Source organism: Pongo pygmaeus, chromosome 2 (genome assembly GCF_028885625.2).
Source record: "Pongo pygmaeus isolate AG05252 chromosome 2, NHGRI_mPonPyg2-v2.0_pri, whole genome shotgun sequence".
Taxonomy (NCBI): domain Eukaryota; kingdom Metazoa; phylum Chordata; class Mammalia; order Primates; family Hominidae; genus Pongo; species Pongo pygmaeus.
In genome coordinates, this window is record NC_085930.1 from 102,745,781 (window position 1) to 102,762,007 (window position 16,227).

The 16,227-nt window shown below is 40.4% G+C and overlaps 1 protein-coding gene across 10 annotated transcripts in view; it reads right to left on the reverse strand.

Annotated features, from left to right (window-relative positions):
• DOCK3 (dedicator of cytokinesis 3) overlaps positions 1-16,227 on the reverse strand; it is a 739,703-nt gene that overhangs the window by 540,219 nt on the left and 183,257 nt on the right. The gene's annotated exons all lie outside the window — the stretch shown is intronic.

Genomic DNA, 16,227 nt, shown 5'->3' on the forward strand with positions numbered 1-16,227 from the left:
AATATTAAATACTCAAACTCAACAACATATCAAAAACATCATTCATCGTGATCAAGTGGGATTCATCCCAGGGAATCAAGGATGGTTGAACATATGAAAATCAATAAACATGATATATCACATCAACAAAATCAGAGACAAAACCCGTATCATCATTTCAATGGGTGCTGAAAAAGTATTTGATAAAGTTCAAAATCCCTTCATGATAAAACCTCTAAACAAACTGGGTATGGAAGGAATTTACCTGAACACAATAATGGCCACAGATGACAAACCCATAACTAATATACTGAACGAACAGGGAAAAATTGAAAGTCTTTCCAAAGAGATCTCAAACAAGACAAGGATAAGACTTCCACCACTTTTATTTAACATAGTACTGCAAGTCCTAGCCAGCACAAACAGGCAAGAGAAAGAAGTGAAAAGATACCCAAACTGGAATTTTAAAAGCCAAATTATCCTCGTTTGCAGACAACATAATTTTTTTTTTTAATTTTACTTTAAGTTCTGGGATACATGTGCAGAACATGCAGGTTTGTTACATAGGTAGGTATACATGTGCCATGGCGGTTTGCTGCACCTATCAGCTTGTCATCTAGGTTTTAAGCCCCTCATGCTTCAGGTATTTGTCTTAATGCTCTCCCACCCCTCCCCCACAACTCCGGTGTGTGATGTTCCCCTCCCTGTGTCCATGTGTTCTCATTGTTCAACTCCTACTTATAAGTGAGAACGTGTGGTGTTTGGTTTTCTGTTTCTGTGTTAGTTTGCTAAGAATGATGGCTTCCAGCTTCATCCGTGTGCCTGCAAAGCACATGAACTCATTCGTTTTTATGGCCACAATGATCTTATATTTAGAGAAACCTAAAGACTCCACCACAAAAAAGTGGTGAAGTCTTTTTTGTGAACTGAAAGTCACAAAACTGAAAGTCACAGTCTTTTTTAGAACTGAAAAACGTATTCAGTAAAGTTGCAGCATACAACCTCAACATACAAAAATCAGTAGCATTTACATATACTACCAGTGGAAAATCAAAAAAGCAATCTGATTTACAATAGCTACGAAAAATAAAATAAAATACTTAGGAATAAATTTAACCAAATAAGTGGAATATCTCTACAAGAAAAACTACAAAACACTAATGAAAGAAACTGAAGAGGACACAAAATAAATGGAAAGATATGCCAGATTCATGGACTGGAATAATTAATATTGTTAAAATGCCTATACTTTTTTCGTTTATTTATTTATTTATTTATTTATTTATTTCTAAGATACGGGGTCCCATTTCATCACCAGGCTGGAGTGCAGTAGAACAATTAGCTCACTGCAGCCTTGAACTCCTAGGCTCAAGGGATCCTCCTGCTTCAGCCTCCCAGGTAGCTGGGACTACAAATACACCCACCATGCCCAGCTAATTTTTTCTTTTAATTTTTTGCAGACATAGGGTCTTGCCATCTTGCTTAGGCTGGTCTCGAACTTCTGGACTCTAGTGACCCTCCCACCTCAGCCTCCCAAAGTGCTGAGATTACAGGTGTGACTTATCACATCCAGCAAAATATCTATACTTCCCAAAGCAATCTATACATTTAATGCAATTCCTATCAAAATACCAATGACAGGAGAAAAAGATGGAACAAGATGCTAAAATAGAAGGCTCCACTGATCACCCCACTGAGAGGACAACAATTTAACAAAAAAACAAAGAAAAGAAAAAAAAAAAAAAAAACACCTTCACGAAAACCAAAACTCAGGCAAGTACTTACAGCATCCGATTTTAACTTTACATTACTGAAAGAGAAATGAAGAAGTAGAAAAAACAGTTTTGAATCACAGACACCACCCTTCCCCCAACCCATAGCAGCTACTGCATAGTGCAGAAAACAATTCTGTATGCTGGGGGAAAAAGAGTGCAGAAATTGGGAGGCACTGAACTCAAAGCTGTTCCATTAGAGCAGAAATAAAAACCAGAATAAATGTGGTTGATGTGTGCCCATGAAGAAAGCATTTAAACCAGCCCTAGGCAGAGGAGAATAGCTGATCTCAGTGATTGGAACTTGAGTTCCTGAAAGTCTCACCACCTCAGGCTAAAGGCTCTGGGGCTCTAAATAAATTTAAAAGGCAGTCTAGGCCACAAGGACTGTAACTCCTAGGTGAGTCCCAGTGGTGAACCAGGCCGTGAGCCAGTGGATTAGGGAACACACAATCTAATGAGATAACAGCTAGGGTAGCTAAGAAAGTGCTGGCATCACCTCTCCCTTAACCCCAGGCTGCACAGCTTGCAGCTCCAACAGACCCCTTCCTTCTGTGTGAGGGGAGGAGAGGAAACAGTGAAGAAGACTTTGTCTGGCATGTTGGATACCAGCTCAGTCACAGCAGGATAAGGCACTGCTCAGAGTCGTGAGGTCATGACTAGGCCCTTTCCAGGCCCTAGCTCCCAGATGACATTTCTAGACATACCCTGGCCCAGAAGGGAACTCGCTGCCTTGAAGGGAAGGGAAAAATCCTAGCAAAATTCATCATCTGCTAACTAAAGAGCCCTTGGGGTCCTGAATAATCGGGAGTGATACCCAGGTACTACACATCAAAGGCCTTGGGTGAGAATCTGAGACTTGCTGGCTTCGGGGGAAACTCAGCACATTTCCAGCTGTGTTGGCTACCGGGCAAGCCTTCTGCCTGAGAAAAGTGGAGGGGAAAAGGAAACAGGGCTTTCTCTTGCACCTTAGGAACCAGCGTGGTCACAGGTGGGTACAGAACAAAGCAGGCTCTTGGGTCCCTGATTCCAGGACTTGGCTCTTGGACAGCATTTCTGGACCTGTCCTAGACCAGGGAGGAGCCCGCTGCCCTGAAGGTGAGTCCCAGGCCAGGAAAGAGTCACCACAAGCTGACTAAAGAGCTCTTGGCCTTAAAATATTGGTGGTAGTCTGGCAGTAGGCCCCGTGGGCCTGTAATGGCAGGAGCCACAGGATGAGGCTCCTCTGCCTTCGGAAAGGGGAGGAAAGAAGGGGAAGGATGGTGTCTTGTGGTTTTGGTGCCAACTCAGCTATGGTACAAGAGAACACAAGGTAGACTTCTAAGGTTTTTGACTCTAGTCCCTGGCTCCTAGATATCACCTCTAAACTCACCCAGGAACTGGGGAAACTCAGTACAGGAAACTTAGTACAGGAACTGGGGAAACTCAGGGAAGGACACAGACGTGACTGGCTTTGCCACCTGCTCATTCTAGAGCTCCAGGGCCTTGAACAGACATATACGGTAGTCAGGGAGTGGTTACAGCAGGCCTTGGGTGAGACCCAGTGAGACCTGGCTTCAGGTCTGACCCAGCACAGTCCTAGTGGTGGTGACCACAGAGGTGCTTGTGTCACTCAAACTCCAGCTTCAGGTGGCTCAAAACAGAGTGAGAGACTGCTTGTTTGGCAGAAAGTGAGAGAAGAGAACAAGAGTCTCTATCTGGTAATACAGAGAATTCTTCCAGATATTGTCCAAGACCATCAAGGTGGTCCCTCTACAAGTCTGAAAAAACCACAGCATTAACTAGACTTGGGGTCCCCCCTAAAGCAGATACAGCTTAAATCACAACATCCAAGTCCCTTTGAATATCTGGAAGGCCTTCCTAAGAAAGACAAACAAGCTCAACAAATAACTAACTCAAAGACTATCTTACATAACTAACTCTTCAATGCCTACCACTGACAAAACTCTACAAGTATCAAGACCATATCCAGGAAAATATGGCCTTACCAAATAAACTAAATAAGGCACCAGGAACCAAATCTAGAGAAACAGAGATATATGACCTTTCAGACAGAGAACTCAAAATAGCTGTTTTTAGTAAACTCAAAGAAATTCAAGATAACACAGAAAAGAAATCCAGCATTCTATCAGGTAAATTTAGCAAAGAGATCGAAATAATTTAAAATAATCAAGCCAAAATTCTGGAGTTGAAAAATGCAACTGATGTACTGAATAATGCACCAGAGTCTGTTGAATCAAGAATGACTCATTGTGCAGAATGAATCAAGCACAAGAAAGAATTAGTGAGCTTTAAGACAAGCTATTTGAAAATACACAAAGGAGACAAAAGTTAAAAGAATAAAAAACAAGCAAAACGACAGGATCTAGAAAATAGCCTCAAAAGAGCAAATCTAAGAGTTGGCCTTAAAGAGGAGGTAGAGAAAGAAATAGGGTTCGGAACTTTACTAAAAGAAATAATAACAGAGAACTCTCCAAACACAGCGAGAGACATCAATATCCAAGTTCAAGAAGGTTACAGAACACCAAGAAAATTTAACCCACAGAGGACTACCTCAAGACATTTAACAATCAAACTCACGAAGATCAAGGATTAAAAAAAGGATCCTAAAAGCAGCAAGAGAAAAGAAACAAATAACTAACATACAATGGAGCTCCAACGTGTCTAACAACAAACTTTTCCAAGGAAATTTTACAGGCAAGAAGAGTAGCATAACATATTTAAAGTGCTGAAGAAAGAAAAAAAAAAAAAAACTTTTACCCTAGAATAATGTATCCAGGGAAAATACACTTAAAACATGAAGGAGAAATAAAGACTTTCCCAGATAAACAAAAGCAAAGGGATTTCATTAACACCAGACCTGTCCTACAAAAAATGCTAAAGGGAGTACTTCAATCAGAAAGAAAAAGGATGACGACAAGCAACAAGTAATCATCTGAAGGTACGAAACTCATCGGTAATACTAAGTACACAGAAAAATACAGAATATTATACATAAAACTGTAACTGCAGTATGTAAACTACTCTTATCCTAACTAGAAAGACAAAATGATTAACCCACAAAAAATAATAACTACAACAACTATTCAGGATAGGCAGTATAATAAAATATAAAAAGAAACAACAAAAAGTTGAAAAGCAGGGGAATTAAAGTGAAGTTTTTCTAAGTTTTCTTTTTGCTTGTATGTTTATGCTAACAGTGTTAAGCTGTTATCAGCTAAGAATAATGGATAATAAGGTAGTATTTGCAAGCCTCATGGTAATCACAAACAAAAAAAATACAAGAGATCCAAAAAAAGCAAAAAATTAAATCATATCACCACAGAAAAATATCTTCACAAAAAAGAAGATAGAATGGAAAGAAAGAAAAAAGAGAAGACAACAAAACAACCAGAAAACAAATAACAAAAGAACAGGAATAAGTCCTTACTTATCAATAATAATGCTGAATGGAAAGGGACTAAACTCTCAATAAAAGATATAGCATGGTTGAATAAATGAAAACGCAAGACCCAATGATCTTCTGCTTACAAGCACACTTACCCTATAAAGGCACATGTGGACTAAAAATAAAAACATGAAAAAAGATATTCCATACCAATGGAAACCAAAAAAGAGTAGAAGTAGCTATACTTAGACAAAATAGATTTCAAGACAAAAATTATAAGAAGAGTTGAAGAAGTACACTATATAACAATTAAGTGTCAATTCAGTAAGAGAATATAACAATTTTTAGTATATGTGCAACCAACACTGGAGAACACAAATATACCAACCAAATATTATTAGAGCAAAAGAGAAAGATAGACTTTAATACCATAACAGCTGGAGACATCAACATCCCACTTTCAGTACTGGAGATATCTTCCAGGCAGAAAATCAACAAAGAAACATCAGATTTAATCTGCACTACAGATGAAATGAATCGAATAGATATTTACAGAACATTTCATGCAAAGGCTGCAGAATATACATTCTCTTCCTCAGCACATGGATCATTCTCAGGGACAAACTAGGTCACAAAACAACTCTTAAAATATTTTAAAAATGGAAACAATATTAAGCATCTTCTTTGACCACAATGGAATAAAACTAGAAATCATAACAAAAAGACTTGTAGAAACTAAACAAATATATGCAGATAAAACAACATGCTCTTGAATGACCAGTAGATCAGTGAAGTAATTTTAAAAAAATGACAAATTTCTGGAAAGAAAAATACAGCAAAAGCAGTACTTCGATGGAAGTTTACAGATATAAGTACCTACATCAATAAAGAAGAAAAACTCTGAATGAACAATCTAACAATCCATCTTAAAGGACTAGCAAAGCAAGAGCAAATCAAACCCAAAATCAGTAGAAGAAAAATAATAAAGATCAGGTCGCACATGGTGGCTCACACCTGTAATCCCAGCATATTGGGAGGCCAAAACAGGTGGATCACTTGCTCTCAGGAGTTTGAGACCAGCCTGGCCAACATGGCAAAACCCTGTCTCTACCAAAAACACAAGAAATTAGCTGGGCATGTCAGCACATACCTGTGGTCTCAGCTACTCAGGAGGCTGAGGTGGGAGAATCACTTAAGCCTAGGAGACAGAGGTAGCAGTGAGCTGAGATCACACCACTGACTCCAGCCTGAGTGACACTGAGACCCTATCTCCAAAAAAAAAAAAAAAAAAAAAAATCAGAGCAGAAATAAATAAAATTGAAATAAAGAAAACAATTTTAAAAAATGAAAAAAGTTGGTTTTGGCCAGGCGCGGTGGCTCATGCCTGTAATCCCAGCACTTTGGGAGGCTGAGGTGGGTGATCATGAGGTCAGGAGATCCAGACCATCCTGGCTAACACAGTGAAACCTCATCTCTACTAAAAACACAAAAAAATAGCCAGGCATGGTGGCAGGTGCCTGTAGTCCCAGCTACTCGGGAGGCTGAGGCAGGAGAATGGCGTGAACCTGGGAGGCAGAGCCGAGATCGAGCCACTGCACTCCAGCCTGGGCGACAGAGCAAGACTCCACCTCAAAAAAAAAAAAAAAAAAACAGTTGGTTTTTTGAAAAGTTAAACAAAAGCAACAAATTTTTAGACCAAAAAAAAAACAAAAAATAGATTATCCAAATAAATAAAATCAGGGATGAAATATTACAACTGACACTGCAGAAAAACAAAGGATCATTAGTGGTTACTGTGAGCAAGTATATGCCAATGCCAATAAATTGGGAAATCTAGAAGAAATGGACAAATTCCTAGATATCCAACTTACCAATATTAAACAATGAAGAAATCCAAAACCTGAAAAGACCAGTAACAAGATCAAAGCCATAATAAAAAGTCAGCCTGGTACAGTGGCTCACACCTATAATCTCAGCACTTTGGGAAGCTGAGGCAGGTGGATCACTTGAGCCCAGGAGTTTGAGACCAGCCTAGGCAAAATGGTGAAACTCTGTCTCCAAAAAATACACAAAAACTAGCCAGGTGTGATGGTGTGTGCCTGTAGTCCCAGCTACTTGGGGATCTGAGGTGTGAGAAACGCTTGAGCCCAGGGAGGTTGAAGCTGAAGTAAGCCATAATCATGCCACCACACTCCAGAATGGGTGACAGAGTGAGATCCTGTCTCCAAACAAAAAACAAAAGCAGGCCTGGCATGGAGACTCACGCTTGTAATCCCAGCACTTTGGAAGGCCGAGGTGTGCGGATCACGAGGTTAGGAGATTGAGACCATCCTGGCCAACATGGTGAAACCCTGTCTCTACTAAAAATACAAAAATTAGCTGGGTGTGGCGGCACGTGCCTATAATCCCAGCTACTCAGGAGGCTGAGACAGGAGAATCGCTTGAACCTGGGAGGCAGAGGTTGTAGTGAGCCAAGATTGTGCCATTGCACTCCAGTCTGGCGACAGAGTGAGACTCTGTCTCAAAAAAAAAAAAAAAAAAAGTCTCCCAGTAAAGAAAAGCCTGGGACCCAATGGCTTCAGTGCTGAATTCTACCAAACATTTAAAGAAGAACTAATACCAATCCTCTTTAAAATACTCCAAAAAATAGAGTAAGAGGGGATACATCTAAACCATTCTACAAGGCCATTATTACCCTAATACCAAAATTAAACAATGACACATGAAAAAGGAAAACTACAGGCCAATATCTCTGACGAACATTGACGCAAACATCCTCAACAAAATACTAGCAAAACGAATTCAACAATATATTAAAGAGATCATTCATCATGATCAAGTAAGATTTATCCCTGGGATGGAAGGATGGTTCAACGTACACAAATCAATGTGATACATCATTATCAACAGAATAAAACACAAAAACCATATGATCATTTCAACTGATTATGAAAAAGCATCTGATAAAGTTCAAAATCCCTTCATGATAAAAACCCTAAAAAACAAACAAAAAAAAAACCCAGGTAACTAGAAACACACCTCAACATAATAAAGGCCATATACAACAGACCCACAGCTAGTATAATACTGAATGTGGAAAAGCTGAAAGCCTTTCTTTCCTCTAAGATCTGGAACACAAGGATGCCCACTTGCAGTGTTTCTCAACATAGTATTGGAAGTCCTAGGTACAGCAATCAGACAACAGAAAAAAACACAGGGAATCCAATTTGGAAAGAAAAAAGTCAAGTTATCCTTGCAGATGATATAATCCTGTATTTAGAAAAACCTAAAGACTCCACACAAAAAAACCTTTTAGAACTGATAAATTCAGTAAAGTCACAGAATACAAAATGAACATACAAAAATCAGTAGCATTTCTATATGCCAACAATGAACAATCTAAAAAAGAAATTCAAAAAGTAATTTTCTTTACAATAACCACACATAAAATTAAATCTATGAGGTAACCAAAGAAGTGAAAGATTTCTATCATAAAAACTATAAAACACTGACTAAAGAAATTGGAGGGATGCCAAAAAATAAAAAACATTCCATGTTCATGGATTGGATGAATCAATGCTGTTAAAGTGTTTATACCTCCCAAAGAAAGCTACAGATTCAATGAAATCCCTACTAAAATACCAATGACATTATTCACAGAAACAGAAAAAACAATCCTAAAATATATTTGGAACCACGAAAGAAACAGAATAGCCACAGCTACCCTAAGAAAAAGAACAAGTCTAGTGGAATCACATTACCTGACTTCAAATTATACTACAGAGCTATAGTAACCAAAAGAGCATGGTATTGGCATAAATATAGACATATACACCAAAGGAACAAAAGAGAGAACCCAGAAACAAATTTACACACCTACAGTGAACTCATTTTCAACAAAGGTGCCCAGAACGTACATTGAGGAAAAGACATTCTCTTTAATAAATGGTGCTGGGGAACCTCAGTATCCATAAGCAGAATGAAACTAGACCCCATCACTCACCATATACAAATATCTAATCAAAATGGATGAAAGATTTGAATATACCCTCAAACTACAAAACTACTAAAAGAAAATTTTGGGGAAACTCTCCAGGTCATTGGTCTGGTCGAAGCATTGTCTCAAAAAAAAAAAAAAAAAAAAAAAAAGAGTCTCGCTTTGTCACCAGAACCTCTGACTCCCTGGTTCAAGGGATTCTTCTGCCTCAGCCTCCCGAGTAGCTGGGATTACAGGCACATGCCACCACGCCCAGCTAATTTTTGTATTTTTAGTAGAGACGGGATTTCACCATGTTGGCCAGGATGGTCTCAATCTCCTGACCTCGTGATCTGCCCACCTCAGCCTCTCAAAGTGCTGGGATTACAGGCGTGAGCCACCGCACCTGACCCTGACAAAAAATTCTTAAGTAATACCCCAAAAGGACAGGCAACAAAAGAAAAACTGGATAAACGGGATCACATCAAGTTAAAAACCTTCTTCACAGCAAAGAAAACAATCAACGAAATGAACAAACAACCCGCAGAATAAGAGAAAATATTAATGACTAGAATATATAAGGAACTCAAACAACTCTATAGGAAAAAAATCAAATAATCTGATCAAAAAATGGGCAAAAGATTTGAAGAGACATTTCTCAAAAGAAAATATACCAACTGCAAAACAGGCATATGAAAAGGTACTCAACATCATTGATCATCAGAGAAATATAAATCAAAACTACAATGAAATATCATCTCACCCCAGTTAAAATGGCTTATATCCAAAAGACAGACAATAACAAATGCTGATGAGGATGTGGAGAAAAGGGAACCCTTGTATGCTGTTGATGGGAATGTCAATTAGTACAACCACTATGGAGAACAGTTTGGAGGTTCCTCCAACAACTAAAACTACAGCTACTATATGATCCAGCAATCCCACTGCTGGTTATATACCCAAAAGAAAGGAAATCAGTATATCAAAGAGATACATGTGCTCCCATGTTTGTTGCAGTGCTGTTAACAACAGCCAAGATTTGGAAGTAATCTAAGCATCTATCAACAGACAAATGGATAAAGAAAATGTGGTACACATATACAGTGGAGTACTATTCAGTCATAAAGAAGAATAAGATCCTGTTATCTGCAACAACATGGATGAAACTGGAGATCATTATGTTAAGTGAAATAAATCAGGCACAGAAAGACAAACATCACATGTTATCACTTACTTCTGGGATCTAAAAACCAAAACAACAGAACTCATGGAGACAGAGAGTAGACGAATGGTTGCCAGAGGGTGGGAAGGGTCGTAGGGAAACAGAGGGTGTGGTGGAGATGGTTAATGTGTACAAAAAAATAGGGAGAATGTGTAAGACCTAAAATTTGAAAGCACAACATGGTGACTACAGTCAATAATAATTGGATTGTACATTTAAAAATAACTAAAATAGTATAATTAGACTGTTGGTAACACAAAAGATAAAAGCTTGAGGGGATAGATAACCCCATTCTCCATGGTGTGACTGTTACACATTGCATGCCTGTATCAAAACATCTCATTTATCCAATAAATATATAAATCTACTATGTATCCCCCAAAATTAAACATTAAAAATTAAAGAGAAAACCTCTGACACTCCTCGCAGAAAGGAAAAAAAAATCCTAAAATGTATGTGGAACCACAAAAGACCCCAAATAGCTACCGCTGGGCAAAAAAAAACAAGGCTGGAAGCATCATAATACCTGACTTCAAAATATACTACTACAAAGCTATAGTAACCAAAACAGCATGACTGGCATAAAAACACACATAGATCAATAGAACAGAATAGAGAACTCAGAAATAAGTCCACACACTTACAGCCAATTCATTTTCAACAAAGGAACCAAGAATATACATTGGAGAAAGGAGTCCCTTTAATAAATGGTGCTGCAAAAACTGGATATCCCTATGCAGAAGAACCAAACTAGATCCCCATCTTCAACCATATACAAAAATCAACTCAAAATGGATTAAAAACTTAAATGTAAGACCTGGCACTATTAAACTACTAAAACAAAACAAAATTAGAACAATGCTACAGGACATTGGTTTGAGCAAAAATTGTTGGGGAAGACCTGAAAAATCACAGGCAACAAAAGCAAAAATAGACAAATGGGATTACATCAAACTAAAGTTCTTCAAAGCAAACAATCAATAAAGTGAAGAGGCAACCTACAGAACGAAAGGAAATAATCTGCAAATTATCCATCTATCAAAGGATTAATAACCAGAATATATGAAGAACTCAAATCAATAGAAAAAGAAAAAAAATCCAATTTTAAAATGGACAAAATACCTGAATGGACATTTCTCAAAAGATGTACGAATGGCAACAGGTATATTAAACAATGCTCAATATCACTAATAATCAGGAAAATGTAAATAAAAACTACAATGAGATATCCATCTTACCCTAGTTACAATAGCTATTACTAGAAAGACAAAAAATAACAAATACTGGCAAGAAATGTAGAGAAAAGGGAAAGCACATACACTGTTGGCAGAAATGTAAAGTGACACAGCCATTATAGAAAACAATATGGGGGTTCCTCAAAAAACTAAAAAAGGACTACCATATGATCCAGCAATCCCCTGCTTGGTACATATCCGAAGAAAAAGAAATGAGTGTGCACACCTATGTTTATTGGAGCATTATTGGCAATAGCTAAGATGTGAAATCACCCTAAGTGTTCATCAACACATGAAGGGATAAAGAAAATATAGTATATATACAAAACTGAATGTTATTCACTGATAAAAACAAAATCCTGTCATTTGCAGCAACATAAATGGAACCAGTGATCATTAGGTTAAGTGAAATAACACAGTCACAGAGTTTGTTTGTTCTCAAGATGGCTGACTAGGGATGTCAGGTGCCAGCTCTTCTCAGAAAGAAGATCAAAGTTACTGGTGAATGGACAAATCCCAAAAGAAAAACTGAGAAAAAGTAGCCAGGACTTGTCACAGTAGCCATGGGAAGGATATGGGATGCAAAAAGGAAAGCATCAAGAGTCTAGCAAAGATCGACCCCTGGAAAACTGGAGTCTCATGGAAAGGGTAGGTGGGAGCACTTCTCTGCTGCACTCACCCCTGTAACATTCTATGAATCACCAAACTGTTGGAAAGACCCTCTGCCCTTGTAACCCAGAGCTATGCTATTGATGATTATTTGGGAACTTGTCAAGCACAAAGAACCGGGTAGCCAGCTCACACAGGCTACCTGCACTCCCCTCAGACCTGAACTGAGACAGACCATGCCATACAGGTTCGGCACTTGTCGTAAGCCACTACCATGCCCAAGGACTCTCTGCCCTTGAGTCACAGCACCACCAGATCCCCTGCAAATATACCCTACAATCCACTCTGACTTTGACAAACACAGAGAACCATCAAGTCCCTGGGAAGCTGCAGGATGCCTGGAGATCTAACCCTCAGTGTGGGCCACCCATAAGGGAGGGGGAAGTGCAGCCCACCAAAGCCCTCATTGGCACAAATAAAACATAGGAGTAGCGCCAATCACTGCAGGGGCCAGCACCAACACCTGGAAATGGCTGTGGAGAATGGGTCCTCTCCCACCCTAACTGCTCCCATCGATTGTTGCAGAAGCAGCAGTAGTTCTTCCCACTGGAGGATGACACATGTGTACTTGGAGAAAGTGTTGTTTGTGATTTTCATGGTGGCTCCACCCTTGCTGAATGTGAGTCCGTGCCACTTGGGCCTACATGAAAGGAAGGGTCCAACTCCCAATCCCTACACAAAATGGCAGTGTCCTGGCAATAAAGGACAGCCAATTCATGGAGTTGCCTCCTCTGGATTAGGGGGAAAGGCTCTGCCCAGGGCTCATTTCGGTGGTAGTCATGAGAAGGGCATATCCACAGCCTGCAGCCACACTGCAGCCAGGAATGAAAAAGACAAAGTCTTTATGAAGTGAAGGTCATGAGTCCTGCAACAAAGGCATGATAGGGAAGCAGACTGCATTCCCACTGAATAATGACAAGGAGCTGATGCACTCCTCAGCCCCTCCCCTAAGAACTAAGCACACTCCAACAGGATCGCTTCCCACCAACCCCACATCAGGGCAGGTGCTTCCACTTACCATCAGCCTAACTAAGGGAGAACCAGCTCTTACTCTTAAGCACCACCTACTGGATTTCAGCCTGAACTGTACCACCAAATAAAAGATACGCTGCCCGAAGGGCTTGGTGCTAGATAAGTTTCCTGAGTTCTCTGTATCCTCTGCCCTGAAGGATATATGTAAGCTAATTCATCCAATACATCGCTACAACAAACAGTATCTGAGAAAGCTGCCACACAGAAGATATCCACAACCAGGGAACCCATACAGAGCTTTGGCCCCCTGAAAGCACCCAGGAACTAAGCCAAACAATTACGCACATCCAGACAAGCAACTGCTAAAAGAAATCATCACCACCAAATCAATCTCACAAGAAATGCTCAAAGGAGTTCTAAAGATGAAAATGAAAGATACCTGCTACCATAAAAGTACATTTAAGTATAAAGCTCACGTATCATATGAAACAATTATACAATCGAGACGGCAAAGCAACTAGCTGACAATACTATCACAAGGACAAAACCTTACATAGCAATATCAACCCTGAACATAAATAAATGAAATGGCACATTTAAAAGACACAGAATGGCAATTTGTATTTAAAAAAAAAAAAAAAAGACCCAACCTTCTGCTGCCATCTCATATGTAATGACACCCAAAGGCTCAACATAAAGGGATAAAGATCACACAAATGCAAAGCAAAAAAAAAAAAAGAGAGAGAGAGAGAGAGAAGGGGTTGCTCTTATTCCATGAGATAAAACAGACTTAAGACCAGCAACAGGAAAAAAAAGACAAAGAAGGCCATCATATAATGATAAAGGGGTTCAATTCAAAAGAAGATTTAACTATCTCAAATATATACACACCCAATATCATACCACCCAGGATATAAAACATATACTACCAAAATTACAAAAAGAGACAGAGAGCCATACAGCAATAATGGAGAACTTCAATACCCACAGACAGAACTAGACACATCACTGAGACAGAGAAAAAAGAAACTGTGGACTTAAATTAAACTCTTCACCAAATGACCTAATAGACATCTACAGAATACTCCAAGCAACTACCACAGAATATACCTTTTTCTCATCTGCGCATGGAACATTCTCAAAAATTGACCATTGGGGAGTGGCAAAGATGGCTGACTAGAAGAAGCTAGTGTATGTGGCTCTCACAGGAACAAAAGGGGTGAGTAAATACAACACCTTCAACTGAAACATCCAGGTACTTACATTGGGATTAATCAAGGAAACAACCTGACCCACACAGAACAAAGAAAAGCAAGACAGGACAATGACCCACCCGAGAGCAACATAGAGCCAGGAGATCCTCCACCACCCAGTGAAGTGGTGAGCGAATGAGCAACCCTGGAAAACCATGCTTCTCCCACAGATGTTTGCAACCTTCGGATCAGGAGATCCCACTAAACCAGGACTTTCAGTCTTCAGTCTGAGCTATGTAGAGTCTCAGCAGAGCAGCCACTCAGGCATGCATGGAGACCCTGGAGCCCTAGATACTTGGGCTTCCAGCAAAAGTAACTAGAGCTACAGCAAAGTGGAAGGTTAGACTGCTGTATGTACCCCTAGGAAAGAGACTGAATCCAGAAAGCTCAGCAGCAACGGCCTGCAGGCCCCACTTCCATGGCACCTCAGAAGATAAGACCCACTGGCTTGGAATTCCAGCCAGCTACAAGTAGTGGCACTGAACCTCCCTAAGAAGGATCTCCCAGGGGGAGGGGCAGGCTGCCATCTTTGCTGTTGGGGCGACTTGGCCATTCCAGACTTTGGGCTTTGGAGTCTGAAGCGAGCAGGGACTGAACAGGACCCCAAGCACAGCACATCTGCTCTACCAAAACATGGCCTGACTGCTTTTTTAAGTAGGTCCTGACCCATTACTCCTCACCAAACAGGACCTCTCAACCGTGGTCTCCAGCCACTTCCTACAAGTGGCTTTGGGCCAGCAGCCAGTTGAGTATACCCCAAGCATACAGTAGCAGCCCTTTGGAAAAGTGGCCAGATTATTATATGAGTACCTGTTCCCATATCTCCTCACTGGGTAAGTCCTCCAGGCCTGAGCCTCAACTATCAACTATAGAGCCAGAACTATCAAGCCAGTACCAACTCAACAACTCCCTAAGCAGAGCCTCCAGGGGCAACTGAAAGCCTCTCTGGCACTGCTTCTGCAGTGGAAGTGCCCTTCCTACCCTCGGAATAGAGGAAGAAAAGACCCTAAGGGCCTTATCCACACCTCCAACAAGCTGCAGTCAACCCAAAAAGAGCAGGCCATTCTGTCTCCTGCAGGTCCCATACAATCCCCACGGCTCATCACCAGACAAGGAACCCCTGACTTGGGCCCACAGTACAAATCCTCCATCATGGACTGACTGCACTGAGCAAATTCTGACCTGCATCTCTCTGGGTTGGGGTCCCCAAGTGTCAACCAAACGACCCTTGGCCACAACCAGTACCAAGATCTCTTCCTCTGTTGCCTCTAAGCTGGGCAAGAAACATAAACACTCGGCACAGAGCTGCAGTGGGCAGCCAAGAAGTACAGAGTCATAAATTACAGCCAGCACTCAAAAGAGAGGAACCCACACTTCCACAGCATTGAGAGGGAACATGGCTGCAACTATGAGGAAACACAGGGGAGCCACACAACCGAGCAAGAGTGTACCAACTGACCAATGAGCCTAAGTGTCACCTTCTGGATTATATCCCAAAACTTCAACGCCAAAAATACCTCACTAACATAACCCCCTCTGAAACTAGAGACAAGAAGTCAGCTTCAAATAACACCCCCGCACAAAGCCTCAGCTTGGTGAAAACATCCAGAAAAGTCAACTGACTGTACTCAATCCACACTGTAGTTAAAGGAACACCCACATGCAGAGATGAGAAAAAACCAATGCAAGAACTCTGGTAACTCAAATGGCCAGAGTGTCGTATGTCCTACAAAAAAACCACACCGGGCCGGGTGCAGTGGC